The sequence below is a fragment of the Falco punctatus genome (genome assembly GCF_963210335.1).
Source record: "Falco punctatus genome assembly, chromosome: 3".
In the NCBI taxonomy this organism is placed as follows: Eukaryota; Metazoa; Chordata; class Aves; order Falconiformes; family Falconidae; genus Falco; species Falco punctatus.
The window spans coordinates 32,308,866-32,322,254 of record NC_137582.1 but is presented as its reverse complement, the minus strand read 5'-3'; the positions used below and the strand labels follow the sequence as shown (position 1 = coordinate 32,322,254).

General features: G+C 39.7%; 1 protein-coding gene across 3 annotated transcripts in view; it reads right to left on the bottom strand.

The window, feature by feature from the left end:
• RUNX1T1 (RUNX1 partner transcriptional co-repressor 1) overlaps positions 1-13,389 on the bottom strand; it is a 206,604-nt gene extending 193,215 nt beyond the window's left edge. For 2 of the 3 annotated variants that reach the window (XM_080381738.1, XM_080381740.1), the window contains exon 1: positions 1-13,389. This exon is cut by the window's left edge and continues 77,572 nt beyond it. The gene's annotated coding sequence lies outside the window, so the exon portion shown is untranslated. The other variant, XM_080381744.1, reaches the window with a different exon arrangement.

The following is a 13,389-nucleotide window of genomic DNA, read 5'->3' as shown; positions in this document are numbered from 1 at the left end:
AATGTCTACAGAAAGAATTTGGGAAACCACAGGTAGTGGAAGTGGAAGTGGAGAAAGAGCCAGGAGGGAGAAAAGAGTAAAACAGAGCCAGGAACAAACTGAAAGTGCTGGGGTGAGCATAAAGGATCACTTGGGAGTGTCGGCAATAGGGTCTCTTTTTTTTTTGAGCAGATTCCTTTCAAAAGCCCCGAAGAGAAGGTAAGAGTCCTGAATCTCACTGTTTGATTGTTACCAGTATCAGTGAAAACCACTGACTTCCCTGGCAGTACTATTTCTCAGGGATCTATTGTGTCTGTAAGTTTCTCCCTCGGTGCAGAGCTCAGTGAGATTCCCAGTCCTGGTGGTGTGCAGCAGGGCAGACAAGATACGCTGCATGTCAGGAATGGGATTTCTGATTTTTAATGTGCTTTGTTACAAGCCTCAGAAATTATACAGCACATATGTGACTGGTCTAAAAAGTCAAAATTGTACTGTATAACACTCAAACATTAGGAAATGTTGGACTCCAAGTTATCTTCCTGAAGTCATCTGTTTTATTCACTTAACATCTTATTTTTGCCCCAGGTGATTCAGGGAATCTATTAAAAATAATGACCTCTACAGCTGATGTCTCCCCAGCACATTATCTGTTCTGAGTGCTGAATAAGGCAAGAGTCCAGTAGAAAAAAAATCAACATAAGAACATGTTATGTAGGACTATGTAATATTCAAGTGCAGGCATGCTTTAAATCAAGAACAGAAAATGTGCTCTAAAGTGAAGGAAGGCTCTCAATATCTTTCCCAAGGAAAACAGAGTGACTCAGTCCTGGAGATTGATTTTTCCTCCCTAAATATTTATAAAGGTCTGCAAATGACTTCTCTTTTGGCCTTTTCCACCTTGTAGGTTTATGTTTAACTTTAAAAAAACCAAACAACAACAACAACAAAAATACCCAACAAAAAACAAACAAAAAGAAACACAACAAAATAACAGAAAAGAGTAACTGGAAGATTTTTCTGCCTTATTTGCACATCCCCATATAACAAAAATATGAGAATTTCAAGTTCTTCCTAATATAGCATTCAGGTGCCTTATTTTTTCAACGGAAACAATGCACACATCACAGGATTCTGCATTTTTTTCTGACAGTGGCTAGTAATTTACTCGTGAGAATCATCCCACTATAGACACTGTGATTGTTCACATAAGCGTTGCTTAGCAAAAGGAGGGCAGGGTTGGACCCTCCTGGGGTCCAGCTCTATGTAGTTATAGAATCACTGAAACATGTGATGAATATATGGGAGTGGGAATGGAGGAAGCAAAATGAGTTTGTGACTTGAAAAAAAAAGCATGTTTGATTATCTTAGGTCTCCTGTGTACCTTCTTTCCATATCTGCAGAAGAGAGAATATTCTCTGGCAGCTATCATTTATTATTTATTTTTTATGCTTTAATTATTTGTGGAAATCCTTGGCTTCTGCTTGTTCAGCCAGCTCCTCTGACAGTAAAGTTTACACGTTAAGATGTGGGAGGTGAAGCTCTGGTTCAGTGGAAGGAAGGAAGGAAGAAATATTGCTTTGACTGATGGTGATGTAATATTGACCATCTGCAATTTTTATGCTTTAATCTGCTCCTATATGTTTTTCAAATAAAAACCTACACAGATGATGACTTGATTTCTTATTTGGCTATTTCCATTACTTTCTGAGCAGTTTTATTTGGGTTTTCATGCTACTGATATAAACTCTTTACATTTAAATTTAAGGTTTGTTTTAGAGCCCAAGCATTTGACTTTTTATGCAAACTGTGTCCATTCTTTCCTAAAACTTTGTATTTCCCATTCCTCCCATTCCCTTCTCATTTCTACATTTCTCTTTCTTCTTCCCTGTTCTCCTGCCAGACAGATCTTTTTTTTTCTAGGCTATCATCTGAGTTTTCTTGGATACTTCTACTTTTTCCACCTGGCAATTCTGTCTGGGTGGAGTTTGGAGATTTTGGGTGATTGTCAGGGATTTCTGGACATCTGGCAATCCATTTGAAACAGGATGGGAAACTTTATATGTGCCTCTGCCCACATGCAGGTGATGCCTCCAGCACATGTAGAGGCGACTGCACAGATCCCAGGACCACTGGCCTGCAGAGTATGTGCTACACAGGTGGTCTTGAGGCAGATGGTAATTCCAGCCTGCCTGAGGAGATCCCAGTCACAACCAGTCTGTGGGGCGGTGAATGTGTCTGCTGCTGCTGTGTCCCAGTCCGCGGGGCCAGTTTCGTGCACATATGCGGTGCTGCTGGTCCCAAACATGACGGGGTGTTGCGCAAACAACCTGATTTCTTCCTTTGATTCAGGTTCTGGGCTTCTCAGTCCTCCGTCCCTCACTCTGCTTCACCATCCCTTTCCACCTGGGGCAACAGAAATTTGGAGATTCTTCCTGATACTCTTGGAACAGAATAAAATTAACATGTCGGGGGCAGGCGAGAGCTCAGGGACTTCGGTCACAGCTCTTCAAACCTGGGGAGAGGGGTGGTATTGAGTGCTATTTGGGCTGATTCTCTCCCTTGGTTCCTCCCAGCATTGGTTTGTCTCATATGATAATCATTATTGGTAATAGCTCCTAGGCCTCGGTGCCAGAAGGGTTTTAGGTGATATTGAAACCAACTGAGCATTAAGTATCTACAAGAAACACAGGCTTTTGGCTTTATGTTTACAATCCTTTGGTCTCCAGGGGGTTTACAAGTGAGGTAAGCTTTGTTCGCAATTTGAAGGTTGGGGAAGAGAGGCAGTACAGATTAAATCCTTCTGTAGGCATCACCTAGCTGGGCAAAGTCTCCATAATCCCACCCAAAGCGCTGTATATTCGATCACACTCTTACTGTTCCTCATGCTTCCTCTGTTCCAAAACCTTTGCTTTGCTGGAGAACCTGTCATCCTTGCATGTCAGAAATCTCTGCTGATAGATCCCTGGCAGTTTCTCTTCCACAGCTAACCTTAGAATCGGAGCTGCTTCATAAAAGCGAGGAACAACAGAGGGAAAAATAAAGCATTTCCTTAGGAATCCCGGATACAAGACACGAGCCAGGATTCTGGGAAAGCAGCCTTTGTGTTTTGATCTGATACAGTTGATGCCTAAAAACTCAAACCAAATGACTTAAATAAATTCCACTGACACTGCCAGGAAGTGTTCTAGATACAGTAATGGTACATGGAAAATCAATATTTATTATCATTTTAACTGAAAAATTAAAAAGATTTGCCATAAAATGCAAGTGCTTTGCAACATTTTGCATGTTCAGAGCATGCCCTCTAGGGTGCTATTAATATAGTTTGTCAAGTGAATGATGCATTGTTTATGGAATTATAGAGATGTAGCCAAATCTTTTCTCTCTCCTCCCTTCCCTCTTCTCAAGTGGCGGCAGCAGGTAGCTGGAGCTGGTGGATCATTTCTAGGCCTCTGGTGAAGAATATATATTTTCAGAAGTAATCTACTAATTGGTTATGCAGACCATCTCCCAGCTGTGTCCCAGTGCCTAAATGCAGGGAAATCCTAGCTCTCAGGTCTGGAAAGAGTAATGCAATAAAAACCTGTTGTCATGTGGTAATTGAGGTCCAAGGTTTACAGCATCATCATAAACATGATGCATTCAAATGCAAAAGACCAGAGTGAGTCCGGCTTGGGCAGGAGTATCAGAAGTTTATTAGTACTCTGTGCCCTGGTGCACTTGCTCGTTCAATGCATATTGAATTTGGAAAAGCTTAAACCCTGCTTTTAAATAACTTTTCACAGTTTATTTTCCTTTAGTAGACACATTTATTGCTGTGATTTGCTGGATTTCACCTGACACTTGTTTTCTGTAGAGCATGGCAATTTTTTCCATGAACTTTCTTTTTCACTTGGATGCCAAGAACTAAAACTAGAGCAGGCACAATGTAGGACCATTTACACACATGGTACTGCAGCCAGGTTTTCATGTTTCCCTTTAAAATCATAAAGATCTGGGTTCAGACATTTCGTTGATGACCTACTGACTGATAGAAATGCTCCTAAGGTGGCTTGCTGTAATGGTGATCAGAAGTTAACCTTTTTTTTTTTCCATTGTAAGTGTTGGGAACTGACTTCATTATCATTCACAGAAATGTGTAAAAGCACAACAAAAACTTTTCAAAGACTCACACACCCAAGACTTCACGTTAATAAAACAAGGAAAAGCCCTGAAGAAATTCAGATTGACTCTGGTACTGTTGCGGGTTAATTGGGCAAAATGCCATAACACCTGAGTGCTTCAAAAAGCATACTGATAAAATTCACAATATAACAGGTTTTCTCTGATAAAACCAGGGATATTTGCTTGATGCCTTCTGGTGTTCCAAGATAAAACTGAGCAATTACACAGAAGGGATTTTTCAAACCTTTTTGAGCCAAACTACAAACAAGGCTCACTATTTTTCATGTACTGTAGTTAATTCTGCAGATCTGTAGTGAATAATAGATTTTTGACAAACAAGTTAAAATCTGGATCTAATTAGTTCTGCTAGAGATGTTGCAGAATGGAGATCTCTCTTTCTGACTCTTACACTGAAAGGGCTTATAGTTTAATTTTTGAATAATTTAATTGGTCTAGAATCTGATTACAGCTATAAAGATTTGAATCAATAATTTCCCATGGACTTTCAAGAGTTACTTTGAGTTGCTACAGCAGGGAGGAAGAAAATAAATCAGATCTGTGTTTTAACTTTACCCAGTATTGTGTTCTGCTATGAAGGAAGGAAGGAAGTTGCTGTATTTCTCTAAGTCTTTGTTGAGTGAATTGAATGCAGTAAAGATACATACCACTTCCTCCCTGAAGGTACTATTTTGATTTGTACAAAAAGTGGTGCTTGTGTCAACTGAAAGGTGTTTAAAGGATTATACAGCATCATCTACCTGGCTAAAGGATGTACATGAACTATCACGAACAGGATGAGAACTGCCAAAGCAACCAGTTTTCCTAGGTGTAGCAATATCTCCATCCCTTAAAATTACACTCAATAATACATTCAGATAGAGTCTCTCTGCTGTCCATAGCATACACCTTACATTTTTTGTATTTCTGCCCACCTATAGTCTTATATCTTGTCTCATATCTTGAAACCCCCTTTATCCAGATGGTGGTATGATTTGCAGCAAGAACAAGAAAGGATTGAGATTTGAGTGGTGAGCCCCTGGAACAGGTTGCCCAGAGCAGCTGTGGATGCCCCATCCCTGGCAGTGCTCCAGGCCAGGCTGGATGGGGCTTTGAGCAGCCTGGTCTGGTGGAAGGTGTCCCTGCCCATGGCAGGGGCTTGGAATCAGATGAACATTAAGGTCCCTTCCAACCAGAACCATTCTATGATTCTATGATAAGATTCGTAAAACATAAGAACTAGGGGAGAAATGCCTACAAATGGCAAACGTGCAAGATGCTTCTTGAGAAACTGAGCCTGTGTCTGCACCTGAATGGGAAGGCAAGAGTGGGAGCTCTAAGGCTCTGGCTACCTATTCCCTTTAATAAAATAAATCAGAAATCTTACAGGACTTCAAAGAGTAGCTTGCTTTTCATCCTTTAAAAACTTTTTACTTCTCTGTTTTTCTTTATCCATTGGGATCTAGCTATTTTCTTCAATCTTAAATCTTTTTAAATGATTTTTTACTCTTACACTTTCTTTAAAAGGAAGATACCACTGGGAAAATTGTATGCCTTCTGCTGAAAATCTCATAGCAGATGATTAATATCTGCTACTTTGATAGGGAGCCTGAAACTTCAAAACCCAGGAGGAGCTCAAGCATTTCGCTGCTAGCAGCTTGCTCTGCTCTGAAACCAGTGCCCAAGACCAGCTGAAAGACTACCCATCATCAGGATATGCTGTAGATTGCCTAGTGATTTAGTTCTGAGTAAAGAAAGAGGAGACTAAAGCGTGTAGCCACACAGGGGAGGGAGCTTTAAAAGTAGCAGGACTACAACATTGCACATGGATGATGATGGGAAGGGGGTGTCCTCCACTGATCCCCACTCACTTCTCTATTCTCTCTCCCTCTGTCTGGTATCTCAGGGAGAATAGCAGAGGGAGAAGATAACCTTCATTTCAAAGGTTGGACAAAAAAAAAAAAAAAAAAAAAAGCGCAGGATCTGGATAGGATGGGTTTTGTTTCTGTCTCAGTTCATCTAAGCAGTGTGTTCAGCTGGAGTCAGTGCAGCCTTTTGTTTACAGTAAGGTCTGTCTGCTACATACATGGCAAAACTATCATGGTCAGAGGCAAGAAGGAGGTGGAGAAAAGGGGTGAGTGAACACAAGGAAGAGAGGAAGTAGAAAGGAAAAGCACAAGGAAAGAATTTTTTCTCTGAGTGGTTAGTGTGGCCATTCCCATTATTAATGGTATGATTTGCCTTCCTTGATAATTGTGTGCTTACTTGACATAAAGCTCTGTTATTTTCCAGATATTTGATACAATCTTCACCTCATATCCACATCACAGCATCACATCATTCTTATTTTGACTCATACTTTGCCTTACAGAGAATCATCCCCTATTTAGTGGCCAATAAAACTTGAGATTGGAGATACTGTTATCTACATTAGGTAAGGGATGCTACATAGATAAATAAAGGTCACTGCTGTCTAAGATTGCTGGTACAATCTTTTTTCAGCTCCTGAACACTTAAACCATATAATGATTCTATGAGTTAAAAACATGGGGCAAGGGGCAAGAGAGAAAGCAATGATGTGACAGTTGAGATCAACACAAACCAAATGTCTGATAGCCAGTTTCAACTGGATTTGCCATTTTTTTGCTGAGATTTTAGCAAGGTTTAGCAAGCATACTGTTTACGCACAGGTCCTATTGCTATCTCAGCCCTTGTACATGTCATTTGCTACTAGAAAACAGACAGGCATCAGGGAGGCTGGTTTCTCAAAAGCATGTTTTCTATCTTCACCTTGAACCAAAGTTTCTAAAATTATGGTTTCTAGAGCTTTCCCTTACACATGGGGAGAGTTAAATAACAGTATTAACTGTGTGGTGTGTGCTGATGTAGCATGACTTTTTTATAGGTAACATTTGTGTCGTAGCAGATTGTCCATTTAATAATTCTTAACAAAGAGAAGGAGAAAGGCTATGAAAAGCATGTTTTATTTAACTAGCTCTTGAACTTATAAGTTACCCAGAATCCTCACCCTTACATTAACTTCAACCTGAGTTAAGTGTATTGAGGTCCTTCATGAAAGGATATAAGAAGGGGAAAAAAACCCCAACCAACCAACCAAAAAAAAAAAGCCTTTGAACTGCTATCAATACCTTATTTATTTTCTTTTCCTTAGCAAGGCATGAAGAGCACAGTTTGCAGTTTTCCTGCAGCAGACTGGCCTCAGAGATCAGCCTGCTGGTTTGTAATACTGGACTTTATCCAGCACAATGAAAACAGGGAGTATATTTCGGTCTTTTTTTGTTTTGTTTTGTTTTTTCTGTTTGGATGCAATTGCTAGTGTCTTTTATTAGACTTAATTCTATTATACGTTCACAGCTCTGGCTCTAGACCTAATTACCACTTCTGCAAAGCTACTACCGCACATACTGCACATCATGCTGTTCAGACCTTTGTGATTCCCTTTTCATTTAAAATTCCTAAATATTTCAGTTTCTGCCCAATCCAGACCACAATAAAAGAGTAGTAAAACCTTTGCCTGTCCTTAACCTTGTATACAAATAAGATCAACCCCTAAGCTGTTCCTGTGAACAAGGAATTCCACTTGTTGGCCAGATCTACAGTTGTTCCCTGAAGTGCTACTCTGGCCTGTGCATCAAAAGTTTCACTACAGAAACCATTCAATTTAGATGAGCTAAAGAGAGTAAAATGATTGTGCCATGCTGTAGCAAAAATTTGCAGACTCTGAAATTTGTCCACAGAAGAACAAACTGCTTTAGAAGAGTAAGAATTTTTCCAAATACCTTCCCAAATCTAGCACTGATTTGGAAACATCCTCCCTGTAAACTCTAAAATTAAATGGTAAAATTTGACATCAGGTAAGAAGTTATTTTAGCCACAGCCACCATGAAAAAGCAGAAGTAGAAGGTGGAGTAGGAAGAGAAACATTGATAAAGATTGGTGACTTTGGAGAAGGAGAAAGATATAGTTCTGTTCACTAAAAATGCTGCTTCAGTGGTGACCGAATTATTCACTGACTTGGCAAACAGTTTCTGTGGAAAAAGCTCAGTCATATCGACACTTTTTTTTTTCTTCAGGACTTCCAGAGAGTTGTTAGGGAGTATGCTTGTGAGACAAGTCTGTAAAAGCCTGAGGAGACCCTGATGGGCTTTGCAGAATGGCAGTTTGCATTGTACCCTCTTACCCCTGAGGAGATTCACCTCTGAAGGTTGTGCCCGGGGTGCAGGGTTGCTCCCTTTCTTAGGCCCCCAAACTGTATGATTATTTATATATTATGCAGTTCCTTCAGCCATTTTATAATCCAGCCGTAATTAGTGACTGGTGCATTTGAGGTGGCCACTCATGTTCCTGTTTCCCACCTGAAACAGAGAAGGCTTTAAGACCCTGCAGTTCAGTGGCTTCAGTAGCCCTCTTAAACACTGGGTGAAAGACTGCAGAGTGATTCATCCAAGGCAATTTTTAAATAGTTAAAGCTGGGAATGGTGTTCAACCATTGACATTAAGTGCTTCTGGTTTAGGTACAGACATATGCACCAAGATCCCATGAGGTGTCCAGTCTCCTATCACAGCCAGTGGAGGCCAACTGAAACAGTCAGCCAGTACAGACACAGTGCAGTCTGTAGAATCTGGAGCAGTAGTTCAGCTCAGTTGAGTTTCTGGCTGGTTATCTGAACAGCTGGCTAGGACCTCTTGATGATGCTGGCTAGATATCTGTAGACCCCCTAGATGAGGGGAACTTAGACCCCTAGAGGTTTAATAGGTGAGAGAAAATCTAATCTTATTTTCCAGTGAAGTCTACCTTTATTGTTCACCTTCACAGCTTGGAATCTCTTACGGACATACAAATGTCTTTCTCCAGTCCATTAATTAAATACTAAGTGCAGCTTGCAGCAATGCTTGTGGTCTGAAATCTATTTCAAAATAAAGGAAATATATATTTTGTACCTCTGTTGCTTAGCTTAGAATGAACCTGAAGGTCCCATTCAAAGCATTTGTTGCTTATAGCTTTTTTTCACTGATAGAAAATTTTCTGTTTGTATTTAAAATATCTCTTCTCACCTTTTTGATGTCAGGTCAAAGATTGCTATGAGAATATACTTTTTTTTGACCAGCTCTGGTCCACTGACACGTATATAGCCACCTGGTGCTAATGTCAAATGTGGTTGTTTATGCTGGAGTGGCTAAATCTACAGTCATTAGGCAAAAAACCCCACCAACAACCAAACTACAAAAAACCCCAAAGCCAATAGATTTATTTGTGCAACTTGTCTATATTTTTTGCTAATAAAACTCTTCAGGATAGTGTAGACAGCTCCTTTATTTGTACCTCAGTGGATTCTATCTAAGAAGTGATTTTCTACTGCCCAGAACTCACCATGGAGTTAATTTTAAGGAACTCTATTTACCATTCTTGTGGCAGACACACATGAAAGAGCAGACACAGTCAATGATGCTTTCAGTCTATTCCACCCCAACATCAAACATCTCTGTCACAGTGACACTGGGATCATAGTCGAGTACTCATTAAAAAATAGAAAATCAACTCAACATTGTGTTACTCCAATACAGATTACAGAGCCTTTGCTTGTTAAGTTTCTTGTAAATGTTAATCAACCCCAGTCTTTTAAATTCTTCATCCTGGACATTTTGTAGCCGTGTGCCTGTATATAGCTGCTGTGCTTCGGGCTGAAGTATGAGCAGCAACCTTTTTATGGGTCTGCTGTTAAAACTCTAACATGAGATTCATCAAACTAAGTAACACTGCTAATCCTGTAAGGGTCTCTTCTTACCCAATGAATGATTTACAACAAAAGAATAGTTTTCTTTATTAAAACGTTCTCATGCACTAGAGGCTTTCGTACTCAAACAGATAAGAGCTGCCACTGTTGCGTTAGAAGAAATATGCTTTTCACTGGGACAAAAGGAACGAGGGAAAGTGCATCAGTCATTGTCTTTCCATGATTTTCTTTCTTTTCTCTTCTCTAGAGATTAGTTTGTACAAAACCATGTTCATAGTTTTGCCAGTTTTCAAATTTGAGAAATATGTAATTGCTTTACTGTGCAATTCAGCCCAATGGTACTTTCTCTTATTGTATTTGTATGTATCATTCTTTTGTTTTGGAAAATATTAAGGTTTTGTTAAATCATAAAATACATTGGAACATATTTTCAGTGATATCTGATGACCTGATCTTTTAACTATCATCCCAAATCTTATGCATCTCAGTACTTCCAAATATTTCCAGAAAGGAAAACTCAGATATTTCTGACTGCAAATTGCATAGGTCATGTGTTGCAAAATTCAAACTGTGGGCACACAGTCACATTTTTTGTCTGAGGAAACATGATGGTGATAAATGATTGTACGCAGAAATGTTCAGTACATGAAACTCCTGGGGAAAAAGTCTGGAGAAACATTCATTTTAAGAAACTGATGTAGAGACAGTGTAAAACTTAACTTGACATCTATTCATTTTAAAATAATCTAAACCATAAATTTTCCTACAAAAATTCTGAACTTATGAAAGGAAATTTTCCTCAGTTTTTTCTCACAAAAGGAGACCCTAAACTGTTTGTGAAGAGAGTCTATCAGTTGCTATCAGTTGCTAACAGTCTATCAGCTGCCGAGCCCACTGACTTCCTATGCTGCAACGAAGCTAACTACAACCAGCTGCTAAATATGGTCTCAATCCAGCAAAACACTTGGCATGTGCTAAGCTTTGTCAGGGCGAGTATTTGGGTTAAAGTTACTGGGATTTTCTGTATACCTGGAGTAAAGTTCATGCTTTAGTATCAAGGTGGATTGGGCCTTTCACATTCCTTCCCTCTTACCCACACATAGGCATTGCTGACATATTCCTTAACATGCCCGCGGCAAATGTAAGCAGTTCTTGCACAAACACCAAATTAATGGAACAGAAGAAATTCTTAGAAATCTTTTAAATGATGGAGATGTCTGTGCAGTTTTCTAGGAAATAAAAAAAGGTATTGGTGAAGCCATTTATTTATGATCTTTTAAGTATGCAATCATAACACGGTCTCATAAAACAGATTCTTTATGATGATGGATGGGTTCATCAGCAGTCTTCCGAGCATACATTTATCCATGGATTTGTGCTGGCTATTATTACATAGTGAAATCTATACAGTAAATAATAATTGGAATGCCATACACAGTACAAGCCAGAAGTGCTTCTCACATATGATCACAAAGGTTGTCAAGTTGCAGGAAGACCACTCTGACAGTTATCAGATGCTTGCTCTGGGAAACATGTAGATCTGTATTATAGTGCTTCGGTAATATTCACCTTGCTCTTCCTTCTTGTTAAGCATAGAGGTGTTACGGCATAATTGGTGGAAATCCCAGTTTTAACAATGCTTGGTGTTTTTTAGCTAATAACCATGAAAATTTTCAAGAGTGCGCGCTGCCTCCTTGCAGCCACCCTCCCCACCTTGTGTTCTAGCGCTGATTACAGGACCAGGATGTGCATGGGGGAGGAAGAGACCCCGTTCATCCTCAGCCTAACGCAGTTATTGTCCCTCTGTTGAGACTGCTATGGGAGTGTTTTATTAATTTCTCATTATATTCTATCATACCTGTCAAGTGGCTGTCACAGAATTCCATGAAGCATTTTCTAGTGGAGTTCTCCCTCTCCAGGAATGCAGGCTTGAGGGCAGAAAGAAAAAGGCTTGGGAAGCAGAGAGCCTCAAAGGATTTAAAGCGGAATTAAGGAGTGAGGAGCTTGGAAAGGAGAAGACTTCCCTGGGAAGAGAATGGCAACTTGGAAAAATAGAAAGGCAATACACAAGTGGGCTTATGAAACAAAAGGACAAAAATAGACACCTAGTACCAGGGTCCCATGCTTTATTTATCTTTGATTTCTTTCCTGTTCATTCAATACTGCTCAAACTTTAATGAACAGGTCTAGCCTCCATCTCATAGGTGTCATGATAATGACAATTAAACACAACATAAAGGTACAGGAATGACACAAGAAGTGCATTTTGACAGATGTTTTTTACATACAATTTATAGGAGAAATTTTTGTGGGAGATAACTTTTTTGGAAAAACCTACTCTGTGCTCATCATTAACGGTTTGGATGCCATGCATCAGGGTGTACGCAGCAGGTTTTACGTATTTTACTTCTTTTCTAGATGCTTTGATAAAAGTGGGAGTTCGTACAGCACACAGATATAATTCCAAAATGGGCACCTCTCAAGCTGCACATTTTCTCTGTGACTGACAGTACAATTGGGAGACATTTGCTGCACAAAGGAAAAGTGTGAGGAGGTCTTTTTCTGGCTAAGCTCACAGCATCATTATTATGTACAGTGGTGTTCATATGCAAGACCCGAAGTGCCAAAGTGCACAGAAACATACTTGAAGTGCTGCTCCTGAGACTCTGCAGCAATCATATTCTGTGAAAGTCAGAGATTAAGGGAGTCATCTGAACAATCAGCAGTGCATCTGTCTCACATATTATATACAGTCTGAAGTATCCCTCAATTTTTTTTTTGTAAAACTAACATCAGTGTTTACCTATAAACAGACACAGAAGTCATTGCTAACTATACTCTGCTTTGTATACAATGCTATTATATAAAGAGCTCAAGCAGCACGTCTGCCTGCCTAGATGTGTGTGTTCTCCTACTCCAGCTGCCAACAACCTAAATTATTCAGCAAGCCTTGATCATGCCAAGTTTTTAGTCAACAATGGAGATCCTGCCAAAGAGCTAATAATGTTTAAAAAAAAAAAAGCAATGTTTGTGACAATTAACAGAGCCTGCAGCCTGCAAAGAGAGTTGGACTCATTTGTAAAGGAAAATTTAAATGATATGCTTCATTATAAATGGTCCCATGCAACACATTGCTAATCAACCAGAGCAGCTTCTTTTTTTCTCCTCCCTTCCTATCAGATAAACCAAACAGCAGCATGAGCCAAAGTTCTTGGCCACTGCTTGCTATAGCTATAAATGTGGTGTGGTTATCTATCGGTATCATAATCGGCTCAGATCAAACCGAATAATTAGCACTAAAGTGGATGAATAGAGCCCCAGCCTCTTATCTTGTCTATTAATAATAAGTATAACTTCACAGCCAAATCAAGAGGTATGTTATTGTACCCCTGAGAGCCTGTTTGGGTAAAACCCCATGCGACCTCACCACCATAAGCAATGCAGATGGGACAGTGTGTGCCTGTAATGATGAGTGGCCAGCTGCCAGCCCCCC